The sequence below is a fragment of the Petromyzon marinus genome, chromosome 65 (genome assembly GCF_048934315.1).
Source record: "Petromyzon marinus isolate PM22_M1 ecotype Great Lakes invasive population chromosome 65, UKy_Petmar_22M1.pri1.0, whole genome shotgun sequence".
Classification (NCBI taxonomy): Eukaryota; Metazoa; Chordata; class Hyperoartia; order Petromyzontiformes; family Petromyzontidae; genus Petromyzon; species Petromyzon marinus.
Window position 1 is genome coordinate 2,262,969 of NC_133731.1, and position 14,916 is coordinate 2,277,884.

Sequence of the window (14,916 nt, forward strand, 5' to 3'; positions counted from 1 at the left end):
TTGCCTGCCGGAGGAGCTCACCGATGGGACTTTGCCCAGATTTTTCAAGGATTTGTGAGCTCCTCACACAATATAGCCTGGTCAAAACCCAGGATGGATCGTTGGCAGGCCAGCCTAAATGTTTCTAACCGGCGATGATGCTCCATTAGGGGGGTCCACGTTTCACCAGCGTAGAGAAGGGAGGGAATGACCGTGCCCGAGAAGACCCGAAGCTTCGTGTGGAGCGACAGACCAGGTAGCTTACACACAGCGTTATGCAACCTATGAATAGATATTCCCGCTCCACTGTTTCTGAGTGAGACCTCTGCTGTTAAATCGGATCTAGTCATGAGCACACTGCCCAGGAATGAGAAACTCTCCACTATCTCCACAACTGCCCCATAACCGATTGGGAGTTGTGGTACAAAATAGCCAGGCAGGTGCTTAGTTTTTGTGGGGGTGATGGTAAGGCCCCACCTCTTCGTGGCACGCTCCAGTTTCAGCAGCAGCGTCTCCAACTCCTCCTTTGAATGAGCAGCAATTACCAAATTATCGGCATACATAATGTGGTTGACCTATAGGGAGCCATCCCTTGACCACACACGGGCATCGATCAGCCTCCCATTATATCTGTACCAAATGGAAAATCCGCTGGTACAGCCATCAAAGGCTTCACGAACTAAATGGTCGAAAAATATGTTAAATAATATGGGACCCAGAGGACATCCCTGTCGCACCCCAAGGTGAACAAGGAATGGCTCTGAATCCCAGCCACGTAGTTTAACCTGGGCCCGATCAACATCATGAAGGTCCTTAATGATCGTGAGCAGAGGGTCAGGGACTCTGAAAGCACGAAGAACAACCCAGACCCCAGGCCTACTGATGGTATCATAGGCCTTGAACAGGTCAATAAAGCAGAGATGTAGGTGTTCTTGGAATTCCCTACACCTCTGCTGTATCAAACAGACAGAAAATATGGCATCTGTGCAGGATCGTTCTTTCCTGAAACCACATTGAGGCTCCGCAAGCCTCTCCCCAGCGATCCTGGTAAGGCAATGTTGAATAATCTTTGCCAGGACTTTTCCCGGCACACTGAGGAGTGAGATGCCCCTGTAGTTGTTACAGTCTGTGCGGTCCCCCTTATTAAAGAGGGGGACCACAAGGGCATCCTTCCAATCCTGCGGAACCCGTCCAGTGGTCCAGACTGTTGTTATGATGTCATGTAGGGCAGTCTGTGCCCGGTGCCTTTCCTGGTCTCAAACTCTGGATCGCCTTTAGTACTTCCTCAACAGATGGCACCTCAGCCAGCCACTCGCAGGGGGGGGTGACTTCTTCTTCTAATATTTGAGGCACCGCAGCCTCAGCAGGGTCATCCCCACTTTGTCCACGATGTTTTCCATGTCAAGGGATTTCTCCTCCCCCAGGTCTTCACAGAAATGCTCAGCAAATCTGCAAACCTGTTCCTGGGGGTTGGAGATTGGATCACCGTTTTTTCCCCTATTAATGGTAATGGGTGTGGCGCTGCAGGTTATTTTTTTAATGGAGTTAAATAGGGATTTGTGATCGTGGGCCATTGAGGCAGACTCCATCTCCTCAGCAACCCGCAACCACCACGGCTCTCCGAACCTCAAAGGCTGGGAAGCCTCCTCATTCTCTGACGTGGGATGCTGTCGACGATTAAAGTGGGCTTGTCACTTTTTTTCAGCCATCCTGAAAACCTCCTCTGTCAGCCAGGGTCTCGGGGAGGTCTGGACCTCGTACCCAAAGCAACCATTGCAGCTGCCTGAGTCACAGTCCTAAGCCTCTCCAATTTACCCTCGACATCTGGAGGAGTGGGGGACGATGCCAACCCCAGCCGCAAGTGATGATGAAATTCTCGCTTGCAACTTTAATCAGCTAGCTGAGACCAGGCCACCTTAGGTTGGAATGGGGTCCTGGGTGTACACCCACCACCGGAGTGGAAGAATGGCAAGCGCATCTTACAGATGACAAGTCAATAGTCAGAGGGCAGATCAGCTCCACGGTAGGTCTTGGTGTCAAGGACATGGGCTTGCATCCGCTGTTCCGTCACTATGTAGTCCAGCAGATGTTCTTGCTTGGACCCGGCATGCATGCATGATGTTGTGTGGATGTGCCGATGACGGAACAGCGTGTTGTTAATTACAAGCCCATGGGCTGCATAAAAATCTAGCAGCCTCCTACCGTTGTTATTGAGCTGATGTGGCCCATGCCTTCCAATCACTCCAGACCAGGTGCCAAGATCATGAACAATTCGGGCATTGAAGTCACCCAACAAGATGACTCTATCCTGAGGGGCCACTTTAGCCAGCACCTGTGACAGGCGGTCATAGAAGGCATCTGACTCATCGGCCTTGCCTACATCCCTCCACAGATGTTCGTCTTCGGTGGGGGCATAAGTAACCACGACCACCACTCTTCACCTCCGGTTGATGGGAAGACGAGCCCAAAGTAGCCTGGGGCTTACAGCTTCCCACACCTCACCGCCACGCTCCCATGCCCCCTTCATTATTTTGTTCAGAAGAAGAGCCACTCCCTGTTGTTTGGCAGTCTCCTACCCCGAGTAGAGGACTGTCCACCCCTCATGGTGGCAAGAGCCAGAACCGTTTCACCGGACCTCCTGAATACCACAAAGATCCAGGCGGTACCGGTCCAGCTCCCAACAGAGGAGTGGCAGCCTCTCCTCCGCAGTGAGCATTCGAACATTCCACGTGGCCACACGAAGTGGCTTTTTGTTGTTTCTGGAGGAGCCCCGAGGGTAGAGATTCAATCTCCTGGCTCTGGCAATTGGGGTTTGGCCAGGAGACGTCATAGACGCCTGTCCCTCCGGCACAAGCTTATTAATGAGATATATTTATACGTGGTTTTGTGGTAATTTATTGAAGGTGGAGGGCTACCAGCCCCTCGCACCCGTCCCTTGCCCCAATTTGGCCACTGTGGTGGTTACCAACGCCCTGAAGGGAAAGGCCAATCAGAATCGGCACTCCCCCCCCCCCCCACACAGCACTGTCCACGACAGCGTTGCCCGCCCGGCACCACAAGGAGGTAGGGGGCTGTTTTTGCCGCACACACACACCAACACACACACATCCACACACACATCCACACACATCTACACACACACATATACACACATCCACACACACATCCACACACACACAGATATACACACACACATATACACACATCCACATCCACACACACATCCACACACACACACACCTACACACACACCCACACACACATCAACACACATCTACACACACACACACATCTACACACACACATACACACACACATCCACACACACATCCACACACACACATCCACACACATCTACACACACACATCCACACACACACACATCCACACACACACACACACATCCACACACACTCACACACACATCAACACACATCTACACACACACACATATACACACATCCACATCCACACACACATCCACACACACACACCTACACACACACACCCACACACACATCAACACACATCTACACACACACACACATCTACACACACACATACACACACACACATCCACACACACACATCAACACACATCTACACACACACATCCACACACACACATCCACACACACATCCACACACACACCTACACACCCACACACACATCAACACACATCTGCACACACACATCCACACACACACACACATCCACACACACATCCACACACACACACATCCACACACATCTACACACACACACATCCACACACACACACACACATCCACACACACACATGCACACACACACACACACATCCACACACATCTACACACACACATCCACACACACATACATCGACACACACAACAACAACAACCGCCATTCGCCACTAAGTGGCGGTGACGTCACCACGACGCTTGTGCCAGGCTATGTGCACCTTGAGGCCACGTGAAGTGTCGAACGCCCGCTGGCAAGAGGTCATGGGACAGACCCAGGTGCCACGGGTCGACTGACTGAGATGACTGGCTGATGCACCACCTGTGCCCCCTACTGTGCCAACCTGCTGTGCTTTAGCCACGCGGCGCCCCGCTCGTTGTTGTGAGCGTCGCTCCTCCGTCCTCCGTTGTTGTTGGAGGGCGACTGCCTCCAACTGCCAAGTAGCATCCTTCACGAGCCTCCTCCACAGAGGCCGATCTTGACACCGCTGGTACCGCTCATCGGCAAGTCCACTCAGCTCCACGTCCTCCTGTACCACATCACTCCATCGCTTCTCTAGCCCGTTTAGCCCTCTCTATCCGGCCAAACAAAAGCTATTTAGGCATGCGGTGGCTGGGCATGCGGGCTACGTGACCCAGCAAAACGCAGCCTTGCCTGCCGGATGGGAATGTGTCCAGAGTTTTCAAGGGTTTGCGGGATCCTCACACAATCCAGCCTGCTGGTTAAACCCAGGATGGATCGTAGGCAGGCCCAGCCTCAATGTTTCTCATCGGCGAAGATGTTCCATTAGGTGGGTGGGTGGGGGGGTCTATGGCGCTCACAGCACACATAGACACCCACTCCCCTCTACCCACACTCCCCTCTGCCCACACTCCCCTCTGCCCACGCTCCCCTCTACCCACGCTCCCCTCTACCCACTCCCCTCTACCCACGCTCCCCTCTACCCACACTCCCCTCTACCCACACTCCCTTCTACCCACACTCCCCTCTATCCACACTCCCCTCTACCCACTCTTCTCTACCCACACTCCCCTCTACCCACGCTCCCCTCTTACCCACTCCCCTCTACCCACTCTCCCCTCTACCCACACTCCCCTCTGCCCACTCCCCTCTACCCACTCCCCTCTACCCACTCTCCCCCTACCCACTCCCCTCTACCCACACTCCCCTCTACCCACACTCCCCTCTGCCCACTCCCCTCTACCCACTCCCCTCTACCCACACTCCCCTCTACCCACACTCCCCTCTGCCCACTCCCCTCTACCCACTCCCCTCTACCCACTCTCCCCCTCTACCCACACTCCCCTCTGCCCACTCCCCTCTGCCCACTCCCCTCTACCCACTCCCCTCTACCCACACTCCCCTCTGCCCACTCCCCTCTGCCCACTCCCCTCTACCCACACTCCCCTCTGCCCACTCCCCTCTGCCCACTCCCCTCTGCCCACACTCCCCTCTACCCACGCTCCCCTCTGCCCACACTCCCCTCTACCCACACTCCCCTCTGCCCACTCCCCTCTACCCACTCCCCTCTACCCACTCTCCCCTCTACCCACACTCCCCTCTGCCCACTCCCCTCTACCCACTCTCCCCTCTACCCCACTCCCCTCTACCCACACTCCCCTCTACCCACACTCCCCTCTGCCCACTCCCCTCTACCCACTCCCCTCTACCCACACTCCCCTCTACCCACACTCCCCCCTCTGCCCACTCCCCTCTACCCACTCCCCTCTACCCACTCTCCCCTCTACCCACACTCCCCTCTGCCCACTCCCCTCTGCCCACTCCCCTCTGCCCACTCCCCTCTACCCACTCCCTCTACCCACACTCCCCTCTGCCCACTCCCCTCTGCCCACTCCCCTCTGCCCACACTCCCCTCTACCCACGCTCCCTCTGCCCACACTCCCCTCTGCCCACTCCCCTCTGCCCACTCCCCTCTGCCCACACTCCCCTCTACCCACGCTCCCCTCTGCCCACACTCCCCTCTACCCACACTCCCCTCTGCCCACTCCCCTCTACCCACTCCTCTCTACCCACTCTCCCCTCTACCCACACTCCCCTCTGCCCACTCCCCTCTACCCACTCCCCCTCTACCCACTCTCCCCTCTACCCACTCCCCTCTACCCACACTCCCCTCTACCCACACTCCCCCTCTGCCCACTCCCCTCTACCCACTCCCCTCTACCCACACTCCCCTCTACCCACACTCCCCTCTGCCCACTCCCCTCTACCCACTCCCCTCTACCCACTCTACCCACACTCCCCTCTGCCCACTCCCCTCTACCCACTCCCCTCTACCCACTCTCCCCTCTACCCACTCCCCTCTACCCACACTCCCCTCTACCCACACTCCCCTCTGCCCACTCCCTTACCCACTCCCCTCTACCCACACTCCCTCTACCCACACTCCCCTCTGCCCACTCCCCTCTACCCACTCCCCTCTACCCACAACCCACCCCCCTACCCACTCTCTCCCCACTCACCCACACCTCCCCTCTACCCACGCTCCCCTCTGCCCCACGCTCTCCGCTCCCTCCCTCTCTTCCCATCCTCTTCTCTGTCCACTCCCCTTCTCCCTCCGTCTCCACCTCCAGCTCCTCCTGCTCATCTCTCGCTCCTCCTCCCCTCCTCTTTGTCTCTCGCCCCACCCCCCGCCCCTCTCCTCTCCTCTGTCTCTCTGTGCTCAATGCGCGTCGCCTGGGAGAGGAGAGAGAGCGCGAAACACGGAGAGCTCAGCCCCATTCACCCACACCCATTGCACCCCTCCCACCCCCCATTCACCACCCCCCATTCACCCCTCCCCCCCCATCACCCCCTGCCTCCCCCCATTCACCCCCCCACCCCCTCACCCCCCATTCACCCCTCCCACCCCCCAGGTTCACCACCCCCTCACCCCTCCCTGGACCACCCCTCCCACCCCCCATTCACCCCTCCCACCCCCCATTCACCCCTCCCACCCCCCATTCACCCCTCCACCCCCCATTCACCCCCTCCCATTCACCCCCTCCCACCGCCCATTCACCCCCTCCCACCCCCCATTCACCCCTCCCACCCCCATTCACCCCTCCCACCCCCCATTCACCCCTCCCACCGCCCATTCACCCCCTCCCACCCCCCATTCACCCTCCCACCCCCATTCACCCCCTCCCACCCCCCATTCACCCCTCCCACCCCCCATTCACCCCCTCCCACCCCCCATTCACCCCTCCCACCCCCCATTCACCCCCTCCCACCGCCCATTCACCCCCTCCCACCCCCCATTCACCCCTCCCACCCCCCATTCACCCTCCCACCCCCATTCACCCCCTCCCACCCCCCATTCACCCCTCCCACCCCCCATTCACCCACCCCCCATTCACCCCTCCCATTCACCCCCTCCCACCCCCCATTCACCCCTCCCACCCCCATTCACCCCCACCCCCCATTCACCCCCTCCCCATTCACCCCCTCCCACCGCCCATTCACCCCCTCCCACCCCCCATTCACCCCTCCCACCCCCCATTCACCCCCTCCCATTCACCCCCTCCCACCGCCCCATTCACCCCCTCCCACCCCCCATTCACCCCTCCCACCCCCATTCACCCCCTCCCACCCCCCATTCACCCTCCCACCCCCCATTCACCCCTCCCACCCCCATTCACCCCCTCCCACCGCCCATTCACCCCCTCCCACCCCCCATTCACCCCTCCCACCCCCCATTCACCCCTCCCACCCCCCATTCACCCCCTCCCACCCCCATTCACCCCTCCCACCCCCCATTCACCCCCTCCCACCCCCCATTCACCCCTCCCACCCCCCATTCACCCCCTCCCACCCCCCATTCACCCCTCCCACCCCCCATTCACCCCCTCCCACCGCCCATTCACCCCTCCCACCCCCCATTCACCCCCTCCCACCCCCATTCACCCCCTCCCACCCCCCATTCACCCCCTCCCACCCCCCATTCACCCCTCCCACCCCCCATTCACCCCCTCCCACCCCCCATTCACCCCTCCCACCCCCCATTCACCCCCTCCTACCCCCATTCACCCCCTCCCACCCCCCATTCACCCCTCCCACCCCCCATTCACCCCTCCCACCCCCCATTCACCCCCTCCCACCCCCCATTCACCCCCTCCCACCCCCCATTCACCCCCTCCCACCGCCCATTCACCCCCTCCCACCCCCCATTCACCCCTCCCACCCCCATTCACCCCCTCCCACCCCCATTCACCCCCTCCCACCCCCCATTCACCCCCTCCCACCCCCCATTCACCCCCTCCCACTGCCCATTCACCCCCTCCCACCCCCCATTCACCCTCCCACCCCCCATTCACCCCCTCCACCCCCATTCACCCCCTCCCACCCCCATTCACCCCTCCCACCCCCCATTCACCCCCTCCTACCCCCATTCACCCTCTCCTACCCCCCATTCACCCCTCCCAACCCCCATTCACCCCTCCCACCCCCCATTCACCCCTCCCACCCCCATTCACCCCCTCCCACCCCCCATTCACCCCTCCCACCCCCCTATTCACCCCTCCCTAACCCCATTCACCCCTCCCACCCCCCTATTCACCCCTCCTTAACCCCATTCACAGTCAACCCACGGCACCTGCCGGGTCTGCCCCGTTACCTCCTGCACCTAGCCTGGCACAGTAGGGAACCCACGTGGTGCATTGGTCAGTCAGTGTGTCAGTGTGTTAGTATGTGTGTGTGTCAGTGTGGGTAGTGTGTGTCAGTGTGTCTGTGTGTAGTGTGTGTGTAGTGTGTGTCAGTGTGTAGTGTGTGTCAGTGTGTCTGTGTGTAGTGTGTCAGTGTGTCAGTGTGTAGTGTGTGTCAGTGTGTCAGTGTGTAGTGTGTGTCAGTGTGTCTGTGTGTGTGTGTCAGTGTGTCTGTGTGTAGTGTGTCAGTGTGTCAGTGTGTAGTGTGTGTCAGTGTGTCTGTGTGTAGTGTGTCAGTGTGTCTGTGTGTAGTGTGTCAGTGTGTCTGTGTGTAGTGTGTAGTGTGTGTCAGTGTGTAGTGTGTGTCAGTGTGTCTGTGTGTAGTGTGTCAGTGTGTCAGTGTGTAGTGTGTGTCAGTGTGTCTGTGTGTAGTGTGTCAGTGTGTCTGTGTGTGTGTGTCAGTGTGTCTGTGTGTAGTGTGTCAGTGTGTCAGTGTGTAGTGTGTGTCAGTGTGTCTGTGTGTAGTGTGTCAGTGTGTCTGTGTGTAGTGTGTCAGTGTGTCTGTGTGTAGTGTGTAGTGTGTGTCAGTGTGTAGTGTGTGTCAGTGTGACTGTGTGTAGTGTGTGTGTGTGTAGTGTGTGTCAGTGTGTAGTGTGTGTCAGTGTGTCTGTGTGTAGTGTGTCAGTGTGTAGTGTGTGTGTGTGTGTAGTGTGTGTCAGTGTGTAGTGTGTCAGTGTGTCTGTGTGTAGTGTGTCAGTGTGTCTGTGTGTAGTGTGTAGTGTGTGTCAGTGTGTAGTGTGTGTCAGTGTGACTGTGTGTAGTGTGTGTGTGTGTAGTGTGTGTCAGTGTGTAGTGTGTGTCAGTGTGTCTGTGTGTAGTGTGTCAGTGTGTAGTGTGTGTGTGTGTGTAGTGTGTGTCAGTGTGTAGTGTGTCAGTGTGTCTGTGTGTAGTGTGTCAGTGTGTCTGTGTGTAGTGTGTAGTGTGTGTCAGTGTGTAGTGTGTGTCAGTGTGTCTGTGTGTAGTGTGTCAGTGTGCAGTGTGTGTGTGTTTGTAGTGTGTGTCAATGTGTGTGTCAGTGTGTAGTGTGTGTGTTTGTCAGTGTGTAGTGTGTGTGTAGTGTGTCAGTGTACAGTGTGTGTGTGTGTGTAGTGTGTGTCAATTTGTGTGTCAGTGTGTAGTGTGTGTGTAGTGTGTCAGTGTGCAGTCTGTGTGTGTCAGTGTGTGTGTCAGTGTGTGTGTGTCAGTCTGTGTGTGTCAGTGTGTAGTGTGTGTGTGTCAGTGTGTAGTGTGTGTCAGTGTGTGTGTCAGTGTGTAGTGTGTGTGTGTCAGTGCGTAGTGTGTGTCAGTGTGTCTGTATGTAGTGTGTCAGTGTGTGTGTCAGTGTGTAGTGTGTGTCAGTGCGTAGTGTGTGTCAGTGTGTCTGTATGTAGTGTGTCAGTGTGCAGTGTGTGTGTGTGCACTGTGTGTCAATCTGTGTGTCAGTGTGTAGTGTGTGTGTAGTGTGTCAGTGTGCAGTGTGTGTGTGTGTCAGTGTGTCTGTGTGTAGTATGTGTGTGTCAGTGTGTCTGTGTGTAGTGTGTGTGTCAGTGTGTAGTGTGTCTCAGTGCGTAGTGTGTGTCAGTGTCTGTGTGTGTCAGTGTGCAGTGTGTGTGGGTGTGTGTGTGTAGTGTGTGTGTAGTGTGTGTCAGTGTGTGTGTAGTGTGTCAGTGTGCAGTGTGTGTGTGTCAGTGTGTCAGTGTGTAGTATGTGTGTGTGTCAGTGTGTAGTGTGTCAGTGTGTCTGTGTGTAGTGTGTGTGTGTCAGTGTGGGTAGTGTGTGTCAGTGTGTAGTGTGTGTGTAGTGTGTGTGTAGTGTGTGTCAGTGTGTGTGTAGTGTGTCAGTGTGCAGTGTGTGTGTGTCAGTGTGTCAGTGTGTAGTATGTGTGTGTGTCAGTGTGTAGTGTGTGTGTAGTGTGTGTGTAGTGTGTGTCAGTGTGTGTAGTGTGTGTCAGTGTGTCAGTGTGTGTGTGTGTGTAGTGTGTGTCAATGTGTGTGTCAGTGTGTAGTGTGTGTGTAGTGTGTAGTGTGTGTGTGTCAGTGTGTGTAGTGTGTGTCAGTGTGTCAGTGTGTGTGTGTGTGTAGTGTGTGTCAATGTGTGTGTCAGTGTGTAGTGTGTGTGTAGTGTGTAGTGTGTGTGTGTCAGTGTGTAGTGTGTGTGTGTGTCAGTGTGTAGTATGTGTGTGTGTCAGTGTGTAGTGTGTGTGTGTGTCAGTGTGTAGTGTGTGTGTAGTGTGTGTGTAGTGTGTGTCAGTGTGCAGTGTGTGTGTGTCAGTGTGTCTGTGTGTAGTATGTGTGTGTCAGTGTGTCTGTGTGTAGTGTGTGTCAGTGTGCAGTGTGTGTGTGTGTCAGTGTGTCTGTGTGTAGTATGTGTGTGTCAGTGTGTGTGTGTGTCAGTGTGTCTGTGTGTAGTGTGTGTATGGGTCAGTGCGTAGTGTGTCTCAGTGCGTAGTGTGTGTCAGTGTCTGTGTGTGTCAGTGTGCAGTGTGTGTGGGTGTGTGTGTGTAGTGTGTGTAGTTTGTGTGTGTCAGTGTGACTGTGTGTAGTGTGTCAGTGTGCAGTGTGTGTGTGTCAGTGTGTCTGTGTGTAGTGTGTGTGTGTCAGTGTGTAGTGTGTCTCAGTGCGTAGTGTGTGTCAGTGTCTGTGTGTGTCAGTGTGCAGTGTGTGTGGGTGTGTGTGTCAGTGTGTAGTGTGTGTGTCAGTGTGTAGTGTGTGTGTGTGTGTATGTGTCAGTGTGTCTGTGTGTAGTGTGTGTGTGTGTCAGTGTGTAGTGTGTGTGTGTCAGTGTGTAGTGTGTGTGTGTATGTGTGTGTCAGTGTGCAGTGTGTGTGGGTGTGTGTGTCAGTGTGTAGTGTGTGTGTCAGTGTGTAGTGTGTGTGTGTGTGTGTATGTGTCAGTGTGTCTGTGTGTAGTGTGTGTGTGTGTCAGTGTGTAGTGTGTGTGTCAGTGTGTAGTGTGTGTGTGTATGTGTCAGTGTGTCTGTGTGTAGTGTGTGTGTGTCAGTGTGTAGTGTGTGTCAGTGTGTCTGTGTGCAGTATGTGTGTGTCTGTGTGTAGTGTGTCTGTGTGTAGTGTATGTGTGTGTCAGTGTGTCTGTGTGTGTGTGTCCGACTGCAGTGTGTGTGTGTCACTGTGTGTGTGGGGAGCGGTGGTGTAGCGGTTAGCGCGCTGCGCTACGAACCCCTGGTGTATGAACCGGGTTTCATACACCAGGGGCACGGCCAAGGCCCTGTGACAATTTTCTGAACCGGTCCAGGGCCATCCCCTAGGTCGACTTAGCCTCAAACGAGCACCTGGTAGCGGTGTGTAGTAAACACCGCTACTAAAACGCGACCGGGCGTGTTGCTGGCCACCAATCCACACCCTCGTGTGACGTCGTGCCGGCCTTCACAGGTGCTCGCTAACAGCACTTGCCCCAACAGTCTGTTAAGGCTATACGGGGGTGGGGAAACTTCCGCCTGTGTGTGTGTGTGTGTGGGCAGCGGTGATCGTCTAGAGCAGTGATTCGTCTTCATCTGAGTTGCACGCTGATTGCGAAATTCCCTTTCTTGCGGGGGGAACGAGACGTGTCCCGACTCCTTAATTTTTTTTTTGCGACGCTAAACCATCGACAAGGCAGATTAAGCCACGGGTGCAACGCAAGCGCACAACGCACATTCGTGTAATCGACACCCTCTCTGTAGTTGTTACATTGTGTTATTTTTGTTGTTGTTGTTATAACGACTGAGATCCCAAAAGGGGGTTTTGCAAGAATGCAGTTAACAAAGGTCTAAACGCCACTTGACCGGATTGTGTGGCGAGTGTTGTGGCAACAACAACAACAACCACCACGACAACAACAACAACAACAACCGCCTGTCGCCACAAAGTGGCGGTGACGTCACCACGACGCTTGTGCCAGGCCATGTGCACCTTGAGGCCACGTGAAGCGTCGAACGCCCGCTGGCAGGAGGTCGCGGGGCAGACCCAGCAGGTGCCACGGGTCGACTGACTCAGATGACTGGCTGATGCACCACCTGTGCCCCCCCTACTGTGCCAACCTGCTGTGCTTTAGCCACCCGGCGCTCCGCTCGTTGTTGTGAGCGTCGCTCCTCCGCCCTCCGTTGTTGTTGGAGGGCGACTGCCTCCAACTGCCCAGTAGCATCCTTCACGAGCCTCCTCCTCCACAGAGGCCGATCTTGACACCGCTGGTACCAGTCATCGGCAAGTCCGCTCAGCTCCACGTCCTCCCGTACCACATCACTCCATCTCTTCTCTAGCCCGTGCCGCGTCCGTTTAGCCCCCTCGATCCGGCCGAACAAAATCTGTTTAGTTCATGCGGTGGCTGGGCATGCGGGCTACATTACCCAGCCATCGCACATTTGTGTGTCTCAAACACACACACACACACAACCATAGACGCACGGAAGAACGGATTGTCTCGATGGAGAGGAACTCGTTCACTGGAGAACACGCGTCTGGGTGGAGACATCATCCGGACAACATCGTCATCGTCATCATCATCATCCAGCAGTAGATAGACCAAAGTTTGCGATGATGATCATTCCACTCGTAGACCGCGAGATAGAGAGGCGAGCCTTGGTGGAGACATCATCCAGAGGACATTGTGACACCCCATGGTCATCATTATCAGCATGGTGTTCTTCAGCCAGCAGTGGATAGACCCTGATGACGGAGGTCATGGTGGCGATGATGATACATGCGATGGAGAGACCCGTGCTGATCATTCCACTGATGGACGTCGTGCGTTGGAGAACATCTTTACAACGAGGTTCATCCAGCGGTTGATTGACCACGGCTGATCATGGTCCATGATGGTGGAGGAGGATGTCGGGCGGGATGAGGGGGGAGGGAGGAGGTGGAGCAGGGAGAAGGGAGGAGGAGGTGGAGGAGAGGGGGGTGCAAGCGGAGGAGGTGGTTGAGGAGGTGGGGGCGGAGACAGAGACAGAGGAGTAGGAGGTGGAGGGGGAGGAGGAGATGGAGGAGGAGGAGTAGGAGGAGGAGGAGGAGGAGGGAGGAGGAGGTGGAGGAGTTGGAGGAGGTGGAGGAGACAGAGGAGGAGGTGGAGGAGGTGGTGGAGGAGAAGGAGGGAGGAGGAGGTGGAGTTGGAGGAGGTGGAGGAGACAGAGGTGGAGGTGGAGGCAGAGACAGAGGAGGAGGTGGAGGAGGTGGAGAAGGAGGAGGATACGGAGATATTATCGGTGGCGGAGATTTCTCTCCAATGACCTTGATCCGGATTTAAACTCCAAAGCGAATGCCCCGAGACAGATTCTCCATAGCGGCGCCTCATTTGTGCTCTCCCATTCATCACATTCCACGCAGCCCCGGGGGCCTGGAACTGTGCGGCAGTGAACCTGATGGTGGCGGGGGGAGAGTCTCTCTGTGTGTGCCTGTGTGTGTGTCTGTGTGTCTCTGTGTGTGTCTGTGTGTCTCTGTGTGTGTGTCTCTGTGTGTGTGTCTCTGTGTGTGTGTGTCTGTGTGTGTCTTTGTGTGTCTGTGTCTCTGTGGAGCTGACCGACTGGCCGATGACTGGTACCAGCGGTGTCAAGATCGGCCTCTGTGGAGGAGGCTCCTGAAGGACGCTACTGGGCAGTTGGAGGCAGTCGCCCTCTAACAACAACGGGGGCGGAGGAGCGACGCTCACAACAACGAGCGGAGCGCCGGGTGGCTATAGCACAGCAAGTTGGCACGGTAGGGGGCACAGGTGGTGCATCTCAGTCAGTCGACCCGTGGCACCTGGGTCTGCCCCGTGACCTCCTGCCAGCAGGCGTTCGACACTTCACGTGGCCTCAAGGTGCACCTAGCCTGGCACAAGCGTCGTGTTGATGTCACCGCCACTTAGTGGCGAATGGCGGTTGTTGTTGTCGTGTGTGTCTCTGTGTGTGTGTGTCTCGGGTGCAGTCAAGGGGTGGCTCCATATAGCTCAACCACGTTATGTATGCCGATGATTTGGTAATAGCTGCTCATTGAGAGGAGGAGTTGGAGACGCTGCTGCTGAGACTGGAGCGTGCCACTAAGAGATGGGGCCTTACCATCAGCCCCACCAAAACTAGCACCTGCTTTGGTATTATGTACCATCGGACACTCCACCCCCACAATTCCCAATCGGTGATGGGGCAGTTGTGGAGAGAGTGGAGAGTTTCCCATACCTGGGCAGTGTGCTCATGACCGGCTCCAGTTTAACAGCAGAGGTCTCACTCCGAATCAGTCGAGCGGCAATATCTTTTCATCGGTTGCCTAACGCTGTGTGGAAGCTACCTGGTCTGTCGCTCCGCACTAAGCTTCGGGTCTTCTCGGCCACGTTCATTCCCTCCCTTCTCTACGCTTGCGAAACGTGGACCCCCCTAATGGAACATCTTCGCCGGTTAGAAACATTTGGGCTAGCCTGCCTACGATCCATCCTGGGTTTAACCAGGCTGGATTGTGTGAGGAGCTCACAAATCTTTGAAAGATCTGGACAAGGTTCCATCGATGAGCTCCTCCGGCAGGCAAGGCTGCATTGGCTGGGTCATGTAGCCCGCATGCCCAGCCACCGCATG